Below are 20,474 nucleotides of genomic sequence, written 5' to 3'. Positions count from 1 at the left end.
CGCTAGCTAGAGGAGAGAGAGTAGAAGGTCCGTACGGCACAGCAGCCATTACCGTTAAGGAAGTCATGCTGTTTAAAGAGGGACAATGGGTCGTGCCACAGCAGCACCAGAGGGAATTCCTAAAACTGGCCCATGAGGGTCCAGGAGCGGGACACCCCGGGCCTGAGACCACCTGGCAACGGGTGGAACAGGCAGGATGGTGGCCGGGACTCAGGGAGGATGTCCATGGGTTCTGTGCGAACTGCCTGGTGTGTGCTGCGAACAACCCTGACCCCCAAAAAAGGAAGGTGTCCCCAGGACACGTCAGGAGGGTAGAGGGACCATGGCAGTCAATCCAAATTGACTATATCGGGCCCCTACCCACCGCCCAGGGAGGCTACAAATACGGCCTAGTCCTGGTGGACGTGTTCTCAAATGGGTTGAAGCCTTCCCCTGCCGAACAGCCACCGCACTAGGGACAGCTAAGATTCTAGTGAGGGAAGTGTTCTACCGGTCGGGACTCCCACAGTCTGTGGAGTCGGACCAGGGGAGCCATTTCACCGGGCAGGTAATGCAGGCAACCCTTAAGGTGCTCGGCATTGAGGGGAAATGGCACGTTGCCCACAATCCACAGTCATTTAAACCGCACCATTAAAGAAAGGCTGCAGAAGGAAACGGGAGACTCACCCAAAAGTGGGTAGAGTCTTACCATTGGTCGAATGGGGATCCGAATGGGGATCCGAGCCAGCCAGTCAAAGAGCACCGGGTATTCCCCATATGAGCTCATGACTGGCCGGATCATGCGGACCCCCACCATTGTCCTAGCCCCGGTGCTCACAGAAGGTCAGCTCAGAGAGGTGAACCGGGACTGGTTTGTCAGGAACCTGTTTGAACACCTCAAACAGATTCACTGGCAGGCTGCTAGTAACATGGGCAGACAGCATCAGAGTCACCGATTGCTGCTAGAACCCAGCAAACACCACGATAGGGGACCAGGTCATGGTGAGGAACTATGCTCGGGTCGGGGTTTTTGAAGCATTATATATGGGACCAATGGTCTGTGCCATAAAGCTGCCCCGCCGTACTAAGTGGTTCCACATCAACCAGTGCAAGCTGTACAACCCAGGGTCAGCCAACCACAGAGGGCAGCCGGGATGTGTGAACTGTCCTCAGGACAGGGATCCTCCGTTGGCCGCTCCCGACGGTGGAGGGCCCACAGGGAATGTGGCAGGCTCAGAAACCGTGCCTATAGGAACGGTGAATTGCAGTACTGGGGGGGCTATCTCACCCATCGTTTGGGATTCGGACGCACCCCCAGTAACCCAAGCCCTGAGAAGGACCCTCCGTAAACCACGGCCAAAGATACCGTGGTCACCGGCATCTGAGCCTCAGCGATTCTACCCTCGGAGAAGGGCAGCCCGACAGGAAAGGCCGAAGGTCAGAAGTACAGAGGCCGCTCAGAGTCGGGACCACCAGCCAGCCGCCTCCAGCGGTGAGGGTCTCACAGGAGCAGTAGCATCGAGCTGTCCCAGAGACAAAGGTCTCCAGCTCACCGGCTGCGGGGAAACCCTAGCATCCAGGCGGCTATCAGGCCGCACAAGGCATGGGCCTGACAGGGACTAACCAGGCCACCCGGAGACGGGTGGTGGTTGTACATAGCTCTAATTTTAGTTTAAGGCAGCTGACTGCACCATTTTACATTTTAAGGTTTAGTTTGTCTTGTGTGTCAGCCAGCCTGAGAGCAGTTCTCAAGGGCAGGATCTAGACATTACCGGGTGATGGACAAACCTCAGGAGACCAATTGATGTTGTTTAGTTTTAATCTCTGTTTTTTTCCCTTCTGTAATGTGGTTGTACGTTGCCTGCATGCTGTTGAATATAATGTAACTGAAATGAAATGTAACTGTGCTGAAATGCAATTGTAGTGATTGAACCCCCTCCAAGCTGGGAGGGTATAAATGTAAAAAGTTTGTACCTGTAAAGGGAAAAATGTGCATCTATGGTGATGTTGCATAAGTGCAATGCATTTTGGGTATTAGTTTAGCTAATTTACGGGGAAGGTTATCTCTTGGGAGTCAGGAACTTTGCTCAGCTCGAAGAATGATACCATAAGTGATATGGTTTCACAGGGGGGAATGTAGAATTTACCAATATCTCGCAAAGATTCCAGGTACCTTTCCCCTGCAGAGGAGAAGAATCCCTTTCTGGACTTTTAAAATGGAAGGAAAACTTTGGGACACAAATGAATTTTAAAGGGGCAGACGAGGCCTGCAGGGGATAAAAGGAGGTGCATTCATGGAGACCCCACCCCCAGTGTTTGGACTCATAGGAAAGGGAATTTAATTTGGAAATATCTACCAGAAAGTTTGAAATCCTAAAGTGCACATGGAAGAAACTACGAACTTTAATCGAATTTGGAATTTTTAAAAGGTGCAACCCATGAAAAATCTGACAAGTTGTACACTGTGAGAACAATGACCACTAGGTGGTGAACCTGTGGGAGACACTCCTAACCTGGACCTTAAGATATAAAAGGGGAAGCTCCACCTACTTCCATCACTTGAGTGCTGAGGAATAAAGGACAGGCCACAGACTGACCTTCTCTCAAGCTTGGGCCTCGTGTGCATTTATACGGTACAGTAAGGACGTATCACTTATGACTCCAGGGACCCAGTGCAACTTTTGTTAAAATTAACAGGACCGGCTATTTCACAGAAAAAATCTTCTCTAACATAATGTTTTTAGATCATGCATTGGTCGATCATTCTTCGGTGCAAAGTGGATGAACTGACCCTTCCCCACATTGAACCCCAGTAATCACAGTCAAGGGGAGATTTAATAGAGGTTTTCAGAATTATGGGGAAACTGTTTCCATGGGCAGGAGTGTTGGTAACCAGAGGACACAGACATAAGATAATTGGTAAAAGGAAAAATCCGGGGCGGGGGATGTGGGGTGAGGAGATGTATTTTTACCTGCTCCTAATCCTTACATGTTGATGATCTTATGGCCTTCCACAGGAGAACAATCTCGGCCCTGAGCATGTATGAGGAGAAAGCTCCAGAAAATATTCCCACCCGGTGAGCTTTCGCGTGTGAGGCGAACGTGTTAACCGCTACACTGCGGAAACATCCCCACTTTCAGCACCAGGTCAGACGGAAATGTTAAGCGAGCAGGTGAACTGCTGAATCCTACTTTTAAGGAGCTGGTCGTGGTGCCAAGCAAATGGGTTTTGCTTAATGACTGTAATGAAGAAGTGGGATTTGAACCCACGCTTCCAGAAAAACTGCAAACTGAACACAGCACCTGAGACCGCTCGGCCATCCTGACTATTTAATGCTGTATGTGGCCATCTGCAGGTTGATTTTGAACTTTTGTGTCCTGTCACATGAAATAAATGAGGACAGCAGTCCGATCTCCACCTGACCCCGGGGAAACAATGAGACAGACCTTGGAGCAAGGATCTGGTTATTGCTAAACAGCAAAGAAAATATTAATTCTGGAATTATCCAAAAGCAATGTGACCCCGACGTGAAATAATCAGGGGTTCAGTTTTGCCAGTATTTTCACAACTTAATGTTGCAATGTGAAACAATGCAGGAAATCAGTGGTGAAGATAAAATCCCACGTTGCTCATTTTCAGATTCAACACAGTGTAGAATTTACCAATATCTCACAAAGATTCCAGGTACCTTTCCCCTGCAGAGGAGAAGAATCCCTTTCTGGACTTTTAAAATGGAAGGAAAACTTTGGGACACAAATGAATTTTAAAGGGCAGACGAGGCCTGCAGGGGATAAAAGGGGGTGCATTCATGGAGACCCCCCACACCCCAGTGGACTCATAGGAAAGAGAATTTAATTTGGATCTATCTACCAGAAAGTTTGAAATCCTAAAGTGCACATGGAAGAAACTACGAACTTTAATCGAATTTGGGGTTTTTAAAAGGTGTATGTTGGGTCTGCAAGAAAAGGGGTGGGGTCAATATCTAAAGGGCCAGTTTGGACATTGGAACTAATCAAATTGTCTGGGAACTGTATACCCTCGAAACTTGCCCCTTGTAAACATTAGCATTTAAACAATCAACGATGGAAGAAACATTTATCACCGCACCCGGAGGACCCAAATGTCACATCCATATTCCAACACCTTTTCAACAGGCATAGAAATATCTGGCTCAGGCCAGACTAGCACAATGGAGAGCTCACCAACTTCGAAAAGCCTATTAACACCAGATTAAAACCACTTAATCAAGTTTCAGTTAGCTGGCTGAAAAATCGAAACAAAGAACTGAGCTAGATTTGATGGAAGATAAAGAAGCCTTTTTTAGTATAATTGAAGTCTGTTCTGGCAGTTAGGTGTGCTTCAAGAGACACTATTAAGTCAGCAGTCTCGTTGCATAAGTTCTACACCAGCCTCAAACAGTGGGATCCTGAAACATCGGCGAAAGGAATCTCTAAAACCCAGAAGGACAGCGCCACAACAGCAAACAGGCTGTCAAAACAACTATTGGAAAGTTGCGGGCCATTGCGACCAACCCAACAGTCAACCGGAACCAACCCGACAAAACCGAAGAAAAAACGAAGATTTTTCCACTCTACAAGCTGGTCCTACGCTACCAAGGGGTACAGACTACAGAACGTGGACAACTAAGGCGAACCCCAGGGACAACTAAGGCGAACCCTGGAGTTGGAACTGTCAAAAAGGGGATTGGTGAGCATAGCCCCTGAACCCCCCAGAGCTATAACTTCGTTAGTTAGGGGAATTGGGAGGAGGGAGGCTGGGATAACTTGTGTAAATGTATCTGCATTCTCCTTTTTGCCCCATTTAGAGTTTAAGCTGTATTCTTTTCCCCACAGGCTGTAATTTGACAATTTATTCAATGTGTTGTACCCCTCAGTGTGTATTGGTCTGTGTGTGTTATTAAAGGTGTGCCTTTTACTTCTTTTTAAACACAATAAAGCCATACCTGCTTCCTACCTTGAAACCGATTATCTGTCCAAGTCTGTCACAGTCCCTTCATAATTCCAGGGTCTAGAACCAAGGGTGTGGGAGCGATTCGGAACCACTCATATAAGGTCAGAAGGGAAAGCTGACCCCCTGTAAACCACCCCTTACAACAGTACGATTTGAAATAAAGTGAAAGAATTTTACAGTGAAAAGATTTGGAAGTGTTACTTGTATTTGTGTCTTTAATTAAACTTTGTGGCGTCTGACTCCCGTTCATGCCTCTGCTGAATAAGAAAGGAGGGTTTGACGTTGACCAGAATGCACTGCCCCTGATATTTGTGAGCTCATCCTTTATATTCAGTGGTTTCTCGCCCTTTGATGGGCTGCAGTGTAACGGATATCACGTTGGCCTCACACACGAAAGGTCCCCGGTGGATCCATTTTCTCTCACTGAAAGTTATCTATTTATTGAAGTGAAATAAAGAGCAATTAAGGAATAAGGGAACCCTTTTGCCAGGAGAATAAATAACAAATAAAAACAGAATTGCTGGCAATCTCAGCTGGTCAGACAGCATCAGCGTTTTTACCAGGAGACTAAGCTCGCCTCCGATTGTTCATCCACAGCAAGTTTAAACATAATATAGAATCATGGAACGGTTACAGCACGGAAGTAGTCCGTTCGGCCTGTCGAGCCCGTGCCGACTCTCAGCTAGTCCCACTCCTCCGGCCTTTACCCGTACCCCTGAGATATTGTTCCTTCAGATACTTATCCAAATCCATTTTGAAAGATAAGATTAATTCTGCCTCCGCCACCCTTTCAGGCAGCGCATTCCGGATCCTAACCACTCGCTGCCAAGTGGCCTCCTCCTGTTCCTATGTTCCTGTGTATAAAGTCTGGGAAATACGAGATCAATTCCGGCCACTCTCACAGCCTTCCTAAATATAGCACCGTCATTCTATTCTCGTAAAACCAGCTCCTGAAATATCGGCCAGCTGTGTTGGTTGGAGCTCTGGTTATGTTCCTAAGACAACATCTACCACTGTGTGTCTGTAGTGTCGTGGTTATCATGTTCCCCAAACACACCAAAGGTCCCCGGGTGAAATCACTTTGAAAACATTAAAATGGGCCGAATGGCCGACTCCTGTTCCTAATTCTTACGTTCTTATGATCTTATGTCCTTTCACTGGAGAACAATCTCTCCCCTGAACATGCTTGAGGAGAAAGTTCCAACAAAATATTTCCACCCGGTGAGCTTTCCCGTGTGTGAGGCGAACGTGTTAAACGCTGCACTGCGGACACATCTCCACTTGCAGCACCAGGTCAGACGGAAATGTGAAGCGAGCAGCTGAACTGCTGAATCCCACTTTTAAGGACTTTGTGATGGTGTCAGAACAAATTCTGGGTGAGCCTCCATTTGCCGGAGAAGTTTGAACTTGCAGTTAGAACTTTTGCAAAGAATGACTTGCATTTTTACGTGGCCTTTCAACAACTCAGGATATCCCCAAGTGATTTAAAGTCAATGAAGTACCGATGGAGCCTTGTAATGTGGGGAAAGATGTGCCCCAATCACCCCACACGCATCTGAACTCTTTCAGAAGCAGGAGAGTGTGTAACCTGGGTCAATAACATAAAGTAATGGGGTCATTAACGATTAAAGCCCATTATTAATCCTCTCACACATCTCAATTATGTTTATGCAATGAATTGATGGAAACTTCAATAACTAAACTTTACTGAGTTAAGGAACTTCAATCATTGAAGAAGTTTTATCCCCTATCTGATTTTACACACACTGTATTTTAGAAGAGTGAGTTAAAATGCCCATCGCTCATGATACAAGGAACCTTGGGCTACTTTTAAAAAATGTATTCCACAGAAAAATATTCGCTTAAATAATGTTTCTGTCCGTGCTCAAACCGGGGATATTTCACATGTGTGGCGAAGGTGATAACCGTTACACGACGGAAACCTCTGCTTACACCTCGAAAAAAAGCATCCTGCAGCGCTGCCTCACTTCCCAGCAGCAGATCAAAGCCGCAAACAAACCCATCGATTATTCCCACTTCCCCACCTCCACAGATACTGCCCGACCTGCTGAGTGTTTCCAGCATTTTCTGTTTTTACTGAATACACAAACACAGGTATTCGTTCAAAATCAAACTGGAGGTGGCCACACACAGATTGAACAGAGCCAGAGAGACAGACAGGATCGGGAAACACCCGGAAATGGGACGAAACCAACAGGCACCTGGCTGCAATCACCGACAGGGACGTGTGATTTACATAATCCTGGCTAGCTCAGTAGATACAGCATGAGACTCTTAATCTCATTATTGTGGGTTTGAGCCCCATGTTGGGCAAATCATTATCGTTAAATTTTATGTCGCTTTCTCGGGCAAACTTTATTAATTAACCAATCAGCTTGTTTTGCACAGTGAAAGTAATGTTAACTGAGGGAAAGTCGATAATTGAATAATTGGTTCTGTGCTTTGCATGTTAACTGTTAAACCATATCCCATTTTACACACTGTACTTCAGGCATCTGATTCAGAATGTTTATTGCAACATGAATGTGCCCCTGGGGAAACAGTGAGACAGGTTTTAGAGCAAGGGTCTGGTTATTGTGAAACAGCAAACACAATATCAATTCCGGAAGAACAACAGCTAAATTAACTGATTTGAACACGCAGCCTCCTGATCGGGAGTTAGACCCGTAACTGTTGCACTACGATGTCCAGATTCTGCAACAGTCCCAGCGGATCGGAAGGTAGAAAATGTAACATCGCTATTCAAGAAAGGAGGGAGAGAGAAAACCGGGAACTACAGGACAGTTAGTCTGACATCAATCATCGGGAAAATGCTGTCATCCATTGTTAAGGAAGTGGTGTCAGGGCACTTCGAAAATTATAACATGATTTGACAGAGTCAACATGGTTTTATGTAAATGTCATGGGCAGGTACAGAAAATAATCAAATAAGACGAATGTTAAGCTGGCCTTCATATCTAGCGAACTCGATCACCAGCAAGTGATCAGGAAGGCCAATGTAATCTTGGCCTTTATTGCAAAAGGGATGGAGTATAAAAGCAGGGAAATTTTGCTACAGTTATACAGGGTATTGGTGAGGTCACACCTGGAATACTGCATGCAGTTTTGTTTTCCATATTTACGAAAGGATATACTTGCTCTGGAGGCAGTTGAGAGAAGGTTCACTCGGTTGATTCTGGAGATGAGGGGGTTGACTTATGAGGAAAGGTTGTTTAGATTGGGCCTCTACTCATTGGAATTCAGAAGAATGGGTGGTGATCTGATCAAAATGTATAAGATTATGAGGGGGCTTGACAAGGAGGATGTTTCCATTGATAGGGGAGACTAGAACTAAGGGGCATAATCTTAGAATAAGGGGCCGCGAACTCACCCAGTTTGTAAAGTTACAACCGGAACAAGTGTCCCGCAAAGGGCAGGAGATGCCAGAGAGTCTGTAAACTCAGTGTGTAACAGAAAGTAACGGGGTTATTAACGGTGATTCCAGCAATTCATCATCATCATAGGCAATCCCTCGAAATCGAGGACGACTTGCTTCCACTCTAAAAGTGAGTTCTCAGGTGACTGAACCGTCCAATACGGGAATTACAGTCTCTGTCACAGGTTGGACAGACCGTGGTTGAAGGAAAGGGTGGGTGGGACTGGTTTGCCGCACGGTCCTTCCGCTGCCTGTGCATGTGTTCTGCATGCTCTCGGCGATGAGACTCGAGATGCTCAGCGCCCTCCAGATGCTCTTCCTCCACTTAGGGTGGTCTTTATCCAGGGACTCCCAGGTGTTGGTGGGGATGTTGCATTTTATGAAGTGGCTTTGAGGGTCCTTGAAACATTTCCCCTGCTCACCTGGGGCTCGCTTGCCGTGTCGGAGTTCCGTGTAGAGCGCTTGCTTTTGGAGTCTTGTGTCAGGCATGCAAACAATGTGGCCCGTCCAACGGAGCTGGTCGAGTGTGGTCAGTGCTTCGATGCTGGGGATGTTGGCCTGATTGAGGACGCAAACGTTGGTGCGTCTGTCCTCCCAGGGGATTTGCAGGATTTTGCAGAAACATCATTGGTGGTATTTCTCCAGCGACTTGAGGTGTCCACTGTATAAGGTCCATGTCTCTGAGCCATACAGGAGGACGGGTATCACTACAGCCCTGTAGACCATGAGCTTAGTGGCAGATTTGAGGGCCTGATCTTCGAACATTCTCTTCCTCAGGCGGCCGAAGGCTGCACTGGCGCACTGGAGGCAGTGTTGAACCTTGTCGTCGATGCCTGCCCTCGCTGATAATAGGCTCCCGAGGTATGCAATTATTAATCCTCTCACAGACCCCAATTATTTTCATGCAATAAACTGATTGAGAATAGAAAGAGGGTTAGTGCTCGGGATCTTAACCACTCGACCACCAAGGAAAAATTACGATAATGGGATATATTATATATATATATATATATAATATATTAATAGAATCATAGAATCAAAAAGTTTCAGCACAGAGTGAGGCCATTTCGGCCCATCGTGTCCCCGCCGGCCGACCAAGAGCTATCCAGCCTAATCCCACTTTCCAGGTCTCGGTCCAGAGCTCTGTAGGTTGCGGCACTTTAAGTGCACATCCATGTATCTTTTAAATGTGGTGAGGGTCCCTCCCTCTACCACCCTTTCAGGCATTGAGTTCCAGACCCCCACCACCCTCTGGGTGATGAAATGTCCCCTCATATCTCCTCTAAACCTCCCCCAATTACTTAAAATCTACGCCCCCTGTTTGTTGACCCCTCTGCCAAGAGAAAGAGGACCTTCCTATCCATTCTATCCAGGCCCCTCAATTTTATACACCTCAATCAGGTCTCCGCTCAGATGCCTCTGTTGCAAAGAAAACAGACTCAGCATCTCCAAACGATCCTGATAGCCAAAATTCTCCAGTCCAGGCAACATTCTAGTAAATCTCCTCTGCACCCTTTCCAGTGAAATCACATCTTTCCTGTAATGTGGTGACCAGAACTGCACGCAGTACTCCAGCTGTGGTGTAGCCAGTGTTTCATACAGTTCAAGCATAACCTCCTTGCTCTTGTATTCCATGCCTTGACTAATAAAGACAAGTATTCCATATGCCTTCTGAACCACATTAACTACTTGGTCTGCTACTTTCAGGGATCTGCGGACCTGCACTCCAAGGTCCTTTTGTTCCTCTACACTTTTCAGTGTCGTACCATTTAATGTATATTCCCTTGCCTTGTTAAACCTCCCCAAATGCATTACCTCACACTTATCCGGATTGAATTCCATTTGCCACAGTTCTGCCCAACTGACCAGTACATTGATCATCATCATCATAGGCGGTCCCTCGATCGAGGATGATTTGCTTCCATGAGTTCACAGGTGTTTTGATGAAGGACCCGATGTTCCAGTCCTGAATCCAATTGAGGGGGTGGAAGATGCCTTTGTGTGGATTTATTTAACGTGAGGTGACCGTTGCACATCAGCCACCACATGGGCTTGACAGAGCTGGGTCTTGGTCCAGTGGCAAGGGTTAACCAAGACGACAGGAGACCAGCTCTGCTGCATGGACCCAGTGCCCACACATATCGCAGTGTGGGCTGGGCACGTGCTGCCCCTGGGCCCTCGGCTCTTCTGGGCCCCGTCCCCTCATCTGTCGCACCTCCTCCACGATCTGTCGCCGGTCCTCCACCATAAACATTCACCGCATCTCGCCACAAACACTCACCGCTCATCCGCCCCGACCTTCCCACTCCTCTCTACCTAGGCCCTGCCGATGTTGCTGCTCACGCTCCAAAATGACGACCAGGGTTTTGATGACGTCACCCAGACGCCCATCTCAAAAACGTCGGTATTTGTTTAAATAACTTAAAACTGTTAACATATATGGAATAAAGCTTGAAGCACCTCCCGGAATTCCTTCTAAGATGGAATTATGGTTTGTTGATCCAGATTCCAGAATCCATGGAGAGATGTTACCCGTGGTATAAGGTGGTGTGGCTGGATTCCGATGGACTGCATGGATAGCTTACCAACTTCGCTTGTTGTTTTAGTATCATCGCGCTGGTCCCTCGGAGAACAGTATGAAGTGGTGGGAGGATCAATGTGGCCAGGATTCGTGTCCTGGTCAATATTTATCCTTCAATCAACATCACAGAGACAGATGATCTTGTCATCATCACACTGCTGCCTATAGGAGCCTGCCGTGTGCAAATTGGCGGCTGTGTCTCCCACATTACAAGAGTGACCGCACTTCAAAAAGTACTTCATTGGCTGCAAAGCGCTTTGAGAGGTCCATTGATATCTTCCTGTAGTCCGCCACTTTCTTCTTCATTATCAACCACTCAGCCTGTTTTAGTGTCATCTGCAAACTTCTTACTCATACCCTCAACATTTAAGTCCAAGTCATTGATGTATACCACAAAAAGCAAGGGACCCAGCACTGAGCCCTGCGGAACCCCACTGGATCACAAAATTACCCATCAACCATTACGCTTTGATTCCTGCCTCTGAACAAATTTTGGACCCAACTTGCCACTTTGCCCTTGAATCCCATGGGCTTTTACATTCGTAACCAGTCTGCCAAGTGCGACCTTATCAAAAGCTTTGCTAAAGTGCATATACATTACATCATACCACTGCCCTCATCAACCCTCCTGGTTACCTCCTCGAAAAATGCAATCAATTTAGTCAGACACGACCTTCCCTTGACAAATTCATGTTGACTATCCTTGATTAATCCATGTCTTTCCAAATGAAGATTTATCCTGTCCCTCAGGAATTTTACAAATAATTGTAAAAGGTTCGGCTGGCCAGCCTGTATTTACTCAATCCCTTTCTCCCCTTTTAAACAAAGGTACAATGTTAGCAGTGCTCCAATCCTCTGGCCCCGCACCTGTAGCCAGTGAGGATTGGACAATGGTGGTCAGAGCCTCTGCTATTTGCTCTTTTGCTGCTCTTATCAGTCTGAGATACATTTCATCCCAACCTGGGGATTTATCCACTTTCTAAGCTGCTAAACCACCAATACTTCCTCTCTCACTCTGTTTATTTCATCTAATATTTCACACTTCTCCACGCTCATTGCAAAGTCCACATCGCCCCTCTCTTTTGTGAAAACAGATGCAAAGTATTCATAAAGAATCCTACCCAACCCTTCCGCCTCCGCGTACAGATTCCCTTTATGGACTCTAATAGGCCCCACTCTTTATTTTTTATCATCGTGCTCTTAATGTATTTGTAAAACATCTTTGGGTTTTCCCAGATTTAATTGCCAACATTCTCTCATGCTCTCTCTTTGTTTTCCTGATATATTTTTTAATTGCACCTCTGCACCTCGAGAGTTTCTGCAGTATTGAGTTATCGGTATCTGTCATAAGCTTCCCTTTTTTTCGTTAACTTTCCCTGTATGTCCCCTGACATCCTGGGAGCTCTAGATTTGTTCGTCCCACCTTTGTTTTTAGGGAACATACTTGCGCTGTGCCCTCAGGATCTCCTCCTTGAATGCCTCCCACTGCTCTGACACTGATTTACCAGCAAGTAGCCGTTCTCAGTCCACTTTGGCGAAATTCCATCTCAGCTCAGCAAAATTGGCTTTACCCCAATTGAGAACTTTTATTCCTGGTCCCCTTTGTCCTGTTCCATAAACTACCCTAAACCTTACTGAGTATGATCACTCGCACCAAAATGCTCTCCCACTGATACCCCTTCTACCTGCCCCTCTTCGATCACAAGACCCAGTCCAGAACCGCCCCTCCCTTGATGGGCTTGTTACATACTGGATAAAGAAGTTCTCCTGAATGCATTTTAGGAATTCTCCACCATCTGTACCATTCACACTATCATTTTCCCAGTTAATATTCGGGTAGTTAAAATCCTCCACTATTACAGCTCGATAGGTTTTGCACTTCTCAACAATCTGCCCATGTATTTGTTCTTCTATCTCCCTGTAACTGCCCGGGGGTCTATAGTGCACTCCCAGTAGTGTGATCGCCCCTTTTTTGTTCTTTAATTCAACCCACATGGCCTTGTTTGATGACCACTCTCACACATCTTTCCTTTTCACAGCTGCAGGATCCGTCAATAATCTCTCACAACTCAACTGAAAGCAGCCGGAATGTGCAGCTTTGAGAGGGACTTTCTGCACCGTCAGGGCTGGAAACTGTAGCGTTTGAATGTGTACCGAACTGTACAGAGTATTCAGCAAATGTAGCAGGGCTGGGAGACATCATGCTTTGTTAATACTGAACAAGAAATGCACATTATTCAATGCTTCTCATATTTAATTGAACACGTTTTCAGCTGGTTTTGAAACAGGAACCTTTTGCGTGTTAAGCGAATGTGATGACCACTACACTACGGAACCAACGCTTTCAAAGCAGACTGAAACCTGAATGCAGCAACTTAGACCGCTCGGCCATCCTGACTGCTCAATATTATGTGTGGCCACCTGCAGTTTGATTTTGAACTTTTGTGTCCTGTCACATGAAGTAAATGAGGACAGCAGGCGTATCTCTGCCTGACACCGGGTAAACAGTGAGAGAGAGGAAGGGTCTGGTTATTGTGAAACAGCAAAGAAAATATTAATTCTGTAATTACCCAAAAGAACAGGGACCTCAACATGATTTAAACATGCAACTTTCTGATCAAGAGGCAGACACACCACCGCTGCACCACGAGGCCGAAACACTGAGTCTGAGATGTTCGTCTATATGAAGGTTCTGCAATAAAAGGGGCTTTAAAATCCCCGCCCATTCCCACCGGGTGTCAGAAGCAGCGCTCACCTGCCAGTCACCGTATGTTTATTCGTTAAACTTTTGTGTTGCTTTCACGGGAAAGCATCATTAATTAACCCATCACCTTCTTTTGCACAATGAAAGAAATGCTAACTGAGGGAGAGTTGATACTTCAATCAATAAATACAGCAAATGCTGGAAATCTCAGCATGTCAGGCAGTATTTGCCAGGAGACTAAACTCGGCTCCAATTGTTCATCCACAGCAAGTTTAAACATAAAGTTCGCACTTGGGATCGAACCAGTGATCGTATACATATAACGCAAACGTGACAACCACTACACTACGGAAACCTCTGGCACAGTAACCCCAACAGAGGGGAGCTGACCAGTGAGCTCCCTCTGTGCTGATCGGGAATGTGCTGGCTCACCTTGAACAACTTCTGTCCCACACTGAAAGTTCTCAATCCTTCTCCTCTGCTGCCTTTACAGAAATGTCACGGATCACCCAGCCACCGTGTTTACTTCCACATCCTCACAGTGGGGCCACAGAGGGTCCGACCATCTCCCAGCGATCAGCTAACTCACACAGTTTGTAAAATTAAACCCGGAACACCTGTCCGGCAAAGGGCAGGAGAAGCGGGAGAGTGTGTAAGCTCGTTCTGTCACAGATAGTAGTGGGGTTATTAACGGCGATTACAGCAATCATTAATCCTCTCACACACCTCAATTATGTTTCTGCGATGAACTGATTGAGAATGGAAAGAGGTTTAATGCTCGAGATCTTAATCACTCAATCAGAGAACAGCTTCGATAATTTGTATAAATATAAAAATATATATTTATTTATGGACCTGAATATCAACGGCTAGCTGCCGAGACCTCATGGAGCAACGGTAGTGGGTCTAACTTTGAGCGAGAGAAATTGTTCCACAGTGACACCCATTTCATCTTTTGTTCCCTTTTAAACACTAGAAACTGAGACAGGGGAATAAATAGAGAAACCAAAGCACAGGGATTCAGACAAGAGGAAGAGAGAAAGCACTTTACAGCCGTTGAGTTATGTTTGAAGTGTTGTAGTGTGGGGAAAGATGTGCACAAATCACCCCACACGAACCTCAACTCTTTGCGAACGAGTTTGGTGCAAATAATCAGGTGCCTCAGGGACTTGGACTTTCTTTGAATGAGTTCTGCTTGTTCCTGCATTCAAGCTTGAAACAGCAACTGGGCTTCCATCTCACGGGAGCAGCGTGTAGCGGTTAGCGAGTAGGTGACGAGGTTTGGGGTTGATGTACGTCACTTTCAATCTTTGAAATTTCACCAAGCAAAGAAACGGTGAATCCAACTGTCCCTGTAAGCATTTAATTCCTGTTTAATCACAGGAATATCCGCAGTCAGGAGCTGAAAAGGAATTCAAACCTAATACCGACTTCGGGACAATCAGAATACTTTGTCACAGACAAGGCACCGGAAGGCTGGAAGGTAGATCACACCGGTTGTGGGAGAGCTGGTTGGCGGTGACATGGAAGTGTCTGCAGTGTGCGAGACCAGACTGCTTCCACACATCCACAATGAATGTCCCTCCATTTATTTGGGAAAAGTACAACTGAGAGTGGACAAGTTCCATCCCGGTCGGAACAATCTGAAGCTTTAACTGACTGACACCCTGGTTTGGGATGTCTTGCGATATACATTGGAGTTAGTCTCTGTGGCGCAATGTGTTAGCACGTTTGGCTGCTAATCTTAAGGTTGGTGGTTTGAGTCCACCCAGGAACGAAGCCGCCAGCTATTTTCCCAATTCGGTGCCGCACAGTTCCAGGTTGTCATTGTGTGTTTTGGCTGCATGAATATATTCCGCAAACATTACCAGCTGTGCTGTTATCCAGTGAGTTCCCACTCCAATACTTTTATGAACATTTAGTTCATGTAAAACGAAAACAATTTTTTACATGGACCATGTTCCTCCATCCAGTCCACTAGAAATAAATTTACGTTATTGTGTTTAAAGGAACCGGTGGAAATTGTCTGACCTATCGTTATGGCTTTGCTCAGATTCTGAGTTTCAACAGTCAACAGTTTGCGAAGGATTACCTCATGGCCAATGCCAAGCACAAAAAGTCTCTCAGCATTTGTTCTAGGAATCCCTCAAATTTGCAATGTCCTGCGAGGCACCATAATTCGGCGACATAGCTCGCCACTTCCTGGCCCTCCGACCGTTGGCACGTGTCGAACCGATACCTCGCCATCAGAACACTTTCTTTCGGATTTAGATGCTCGCGGACCAGCGTACACAATTCTTCATAGGATTTAGTTGTTGGTGTCACCAGAGCTAGAAGATTCTTCATGAGGCCATAGGTTGTTGCCCCACAGACGGTAAGGAGGATCGCCCTTTATTTGGCAGTGTTCTCGTCCCCTTCCAGGTCATTGGCCACGAAGTATTGGTCGAGTCTCTCCATGAAGGCTTCGCAATCGTACACTTCTGAGAACTTCTCCAGGATACCAACTGTTGCTTGCATTTTTGCGTGGTTGTTCATTGTCTCGTCGTCAATTGATACACTGATAATAAAGGATGAAACTTAGTACTGTGAACAATGAGTAAGTGTGACCTTAGCTCCTTTAATAAGACTCCAGAGTGCAGGTACTTCGTGGGTGGCCTGCTTATATAATGTGTTCCCAAAAGATACTGGGATCCTTTGGGACTCCAACAGGTCGGCCTTCTGGTGGTGGTGTGATACAGGTGGCCAAGGGTTAAATACATAACACAAGGTGTGTACAGAAGTCAACCATCAAAAGCCCTGTCATTAACCACAGAGGTTTCCTGCAATTTTCTGATCGCAAAGTGCTTTCAGTCCTTGTCCATAAAATTGCAGATGCGGCAATTGGGGAGTTTAATGACTTTGAAAGGAGAACATTGTTGTTTGGTGCAGTTCTGGTCAGAGAAATGTTTGTGAAAGGAACTTTTTGCAGAGAGAGGGATTGAGCATTTCAGCTTGTTGCTGAACACTTCTCTCTGGGCACTGAGCTAAGCAGCAGTTTCTGTCGTGTCGTGGTTATCACATTTCCCTCACACGTGAAAAGTTCCCGGTTCAAGCCTGGGCAGAAACATTATTTCTCAAGCAAAAATTTTTCTGCAATAAAATTAAATAAAAGCTGTTTTGAATACCTTGTTGCATGAGCAATGAACATTTAAAACCAGTCTCCTCAAATACAGAGTGTGTAAAATCAGAGCGGGGATAAAACTTCATCAAGGATTAAAGTTTCATGAATTAAAAAAGTTCCATTCTTGAAGTTTTGACTGTCCCTGTTAGCATTTCATTCATTCTGTGAAACAGCACGATTGGTTTACACCAGCAGATCTAAGCTGCATTTGAAACCCACAAACAACTCATTAATTATTCGCTTTTCCCCAGTTCCAGAGCTCAGAGAGTTATTGTCCATCCCTGGGATGCAAGCTACCTCAGACCCGGGCCAAAGCTCCCCGTGCACCGAGCACAGGCTCAGGAAAACCCCGGGGGAGAGGATATCCCGGTCACTGGGCCTTCCAGCAACACTGAACAAGCGCCCGGTCTGAAACTTTCCAGAGTAATAACTTGTAACTGGAGCATCTAACAGTAAGGACCGAGCGGTCTGAGGTGCTGCTTTCATTATTTGATTAAATTATCAACTCTCCCTCAGTTCACAATTTTATCATTGTGCAAAAGAAGATCATGGGTTCATTAATGATATTTACCCACGAAAGCAACGTAAAAGTTTAAGGAAAAGTAATCACCCAATCTGGGGCTCGAACACACGACCCTGAAATTAAGAGTGTCATGCTCTACCGACTGGACTAGCCAGGCTTCTCAACAGCTTTTCTGTCAATGCCTTTCAGAATATTGTCTGTTTCAATGAGATCACGTCTCATTCTTCTCAACTCCAGAGAGTATCGGCATATTCTACACAATCTCTCACCATAGGACAGTCCTCTCATCCCAGGAATCAATCTGGTGAACCTCTGTTGTACCACCTCCCAGGCAAGTGTATCCTTCCTCAGATAAGGAGACCAAAACTGTGCACAGTACACCAGGTGTTGTCTCACCAGGGCCCTGTACAATTGTAGCAAGACTTCTTTACTCTTGTCCTATGGGCTTTAAATTAGGTACTATGGGGCGAATATCCTGATTTTCTGCTGATTCTACGGTTGTATAAAAAGTTATTAAAATTCGACAGTCGCTCGGCAAACATTTTTGTATTTCCTTCAGTGTGCTACACATGTGGATGGATTAATGATGATTGAAACAATTATTCAGTATTTCACAGACTTGAATTATTTTTGTCAATTTGCTCTGTAAAAATGCTTTCTCTGACCAGGAAACAAACCCAGACCACGGCAGTGAGAGCACCAAATCCTAACCACTAGACTACCAGGGAACACTGCTTGCAGCCTCTGCGATAGCTTTAAATATAGTCAGCTTACAATCACAGCTGAGAATTGTGCGGTGACACGGCGTGTAACTGGATTTGCTGGGAGCAGCGTGGAGGCCCTGACCTGCATGAGAACACCAGCGGCAGGTCGGGGCCATAAAAGGAGCGGTGAGCGGTGGCCTGGGAGCAGCGTGGTGGTGTACCACGGCAAGGTACAGCGCGAGCTGGTGCAGGAGGGCGACGGCAGCGAAGAGTGATGTCATCAAAGTCCAGGTCGGTGATTGGAGCGTGGGCAGGTACAGCAGGAGCAGCGAGAGACTGTGGAGGGATGTAATCGGGGCCCAGGGGCAGCGTGGGTTCAGGGCCAGGGGCCCAGGGGCAGCACGGGCCAGCCCACACTGCAATATGTGTGGGCACTGGGTCCGTGCAGCAGAGCTGGTCTCCAGTCGTCTTGGATAACCCTTGCCACTGGACCAAGACCTCGCTCTGTCAAGCCCGTGTGATGGCTGGGTTGCAACGGCCACCACACATTAAAAAAATCCACGCACAGGCATCTTCCACCCTTCAACATGCAGTTCGGGACCTGGAATATTAGGTCCATCATTGAAACACCTGTGAACTCATCCTTTTTTGGCGAGGGAGCAAGTCATCCTCGCTTCGAGGGACTGCCTATGATGATGATGAACTGGATTTGCTGCAGTCCGCGGGCAGCAGGTGATGAAAGCGGGAGTGAGAGGGTGAGTGACAGGTGGGCACTGCTTCTGATGCTGTCTGACCCACGGTGGGAGTGGCCGGGGATTTTAAAGCCCTTTCATTGCACCAATGCAGGGTAAATGAAACTGTGTTTCAGGAACCTTCATGTATACAAACATGGGCACTCTGCACTGTAGACCTCGTGGTGCAACGGTAGTGTGTCTGACTCCAGATCAGAAGGCTGCGTGTTTATATCACGTCGGGGTTATTGTTCTTCCGGAATTGAGATTTTCTTTGCTGTATCACAATTTGCTTTCCCACCCATCTTTGTACCATCAGCAAACTTGGCTCCATTACACTCGGTCCCTATATCCCTGGGATAGGGGAGGGAAGACACACCGGAGAAGTGTGAGCTTGTGGACCGGAGAAGTTGCAGCTGCTGGAGCTGTGCGTTTTGTCGGGGAGGGACGGGGGGAGAGCCCGCCGAGCGACCGGAGAAGCTGAGAAGCTGCTGTGCTTTTCATCGGGTTTGACACTGTTTAAAAATGGCAGAGTGCCAAGTTTTCTCTCCCTAATGCCCATGTGCGAAGGTGCCGGCAGTGTTTTCGGTGCAGGCATTTGGCTCCACCCCCCACTTCACCATCGACACCACGCCAGGACTCCGGGGACTGTACACAGCGGCCAGGATGGGGCGAGTTTTTCCCCGAGCCGTTTCCAGCGAGCAATGTCGGTGCGCTTGAGGTCAGTGCGCCGACAAAACTGCTTGGGGAAAATCTAGCCCTTGAAGAGTAAGGAGTACACTGAAGGAAATACAAATATGTTTCCCGAGCAACTGTCAAATTTTAATAACTTTTTATACAACCATCGAATCAGCAAAAAAACAGGGCACTCGGCCCATAGTACCTAATATATAGCCCACAGTACAAGAGTAAGGAAGTCTTGCTACAATTGTACAGGGCCCTGGTGAGACCACACCTGGAGTACTGCGCACAGTTTTGGTCTCCTTATTTGAGGGAGGAAATATTTGCCTGGGAGGTGGTACAACAGAGGTTCACCAGATTGATTCCTGGGATGAGAGGACTGTCTTAAGTTGAGAGATTGTGTAGAATGGGCCGATACTCTCCGGAGTTTAGAAGAATGAGAGGTGATCTCATTGAAACACACAATATTCTGAAGGGAATTGACAGGGTAGATGCTGAGAGGTTGTTTTCCCCGAGCTGGAGTGTCTAGAACCAGGGGGCACAGTCTCAGGTTAAGGGGTCGGCCATTTAAGACAGAGATGAGGAGGAATTTCTTCACTCAGAGGGATATGAATCTTTACAATTTTATGCCCCACAGGCCTGTGGATGCTGAGTCTCTGAATATATTCAAGGCTGCGTTAGATAGATTTTTCGAGTCTCTGGGAGTCAAGGGATCGAGAGATCACTGGAGTTTGGAAGAATGAGAGGGGATCTCATAGAAACATATAAAATTCTGACAGGACTGGACAGGTCCCGATGTTGGGGAAGTCCAGAACCAGGGGTCAGAGTCTAAGGGATAAGGGGTAAGCCATTTAGGACTGAGATGAGGAGAAACTTCTTCACTCAGAGAGTTGTTCACCTGTGGAATTCTCTGCCGCAGAGTTGTTGATGCCAGTTTGTTAGATATATTCAAGAGGGAGTTAGATGTGGCCCTTATAGCTAAAGGGATCAAGGGGTATGGAGA

This window comes from Pristiophorus japonicus, unplaced genomic scaffold (genome assembly GCF_044704955.1).
Source record: "Pristiophorus japonicus isolate sPriJap1 unplaced genomic scaffold, sPriJap1.hap1 HAP1_SCAFFOLD_296, whole genome shotgun sequence".
Classification (NCBI taxonomy): Eukaryota; Metazoa; Chordata; class Chondrichthyes; family Pristiophoridae; genus Pristiophorus; species Pristiophorus japonicus.
The sequence above is the reverse complement of the archived record's forward strand: the minus strand, read 5'-3'. Positions refer to the sequence as shown.